The 841-nt window shown below is 55.1% G+C and overlaps 1 protein-coding gene across 1 annotated transcript in view; it reads left to right on the forward strand.

Annotated features, from left to right (window-relative positions):
- Positions 1–841, forward strand: part of LOC147817211 (protein NLRC3-like) — a gene marked incomplete at its 3' end in the record, with an annotated part of 15,909 nt that overhangs the window by 564 nt on the left and 14,504 nt on the right. The window lies entirely within an intron of this gene.

Raw genomic sequence — 841 nt, forward strand, 5'->3', positions numbered from 1 at the left:
TCCCCCCACCGCTACGCCCCCCTCTGCTGACCACACCCCTCTCTCCTGAAGGATCCAACTGAGCTTTAGGGCCTTGTCGTTCTCTGGGATGCATCTGGGGTGCGTTTGATTCATTATTCCTGTAGTGGGACTGAGGCGGGAGGTGCATTTGATTCTGGTGGGATGTTCTGCTGCGGGAGGGGGGCAGTCTGGAGGGGTTGTTGCTGCGCTGAGCTGAGGAGAGAGGGAGAGAGGAATGGGATGTAGAGGGTTGGACGGATGAAGGTGAAGGAGCTCCTCCTCGGTTCAGACCTCCCCCCCCTCCTCCGCTCTGCCAGGATCGGACCGGTCGCTCTCCTCCTCCGTCTCTCCACCGCTTGTCTCTGCTGGGAGACACACTCTGTCTGCAGGAGACAAAAAGACGGCGGCGTTCAGACTCAACAGGTTAAACTCCTGCAAGTGAAAGTGGCTTTAAAGAACCGTCTTTATAGACATTTGTGTTAAGTTATGACATAATTCCAGAAAGAATTTGTGAACTATGGCCAGAAACGTGTTTTGTGACGTCACAGTGCGACAGTAAATTATAGTATCAAGGCGAAATGGCCCGTTCCTTGTCTTTCGGTGTCTCAGTTAAAGCGGAGCTCACCTGGGCCTGCGCTGTCTGTACGACCGGTCTCCGTGGCCGCCGCCGTTTCGGATGTCATAACCGTAAATGGCGATGAGCTCCTCGCGGCTCTTGGGCGCCTGCTCCTCCTCCCTGAACTTGTCGTGCTCCCAGCGACCCTCGTCTTTCCACAGCTTCCTGTTTCGACCTTTAGGTCTGACGGGACACAGAGACACGTGACGAAGTTAAAGGGACATT

Source organism: Seriola lalandi, unplaced genomic scaffold (genome assembly GCF_002814215.2).
Source record: "Seriola lalandi dorsalis isolate HSWRI2012SDOR001 ecotype SW California unplaced genomic scaffold, Sedor1 jcf7180002054987, whole genome shotgun sequence".
Classification (NCBI taxonomy): Eukaryota; Metazoa; Chordata; class Actinopteri; order Carangiformes; family Carangidae; genus Seriola; species Seriola lalandi.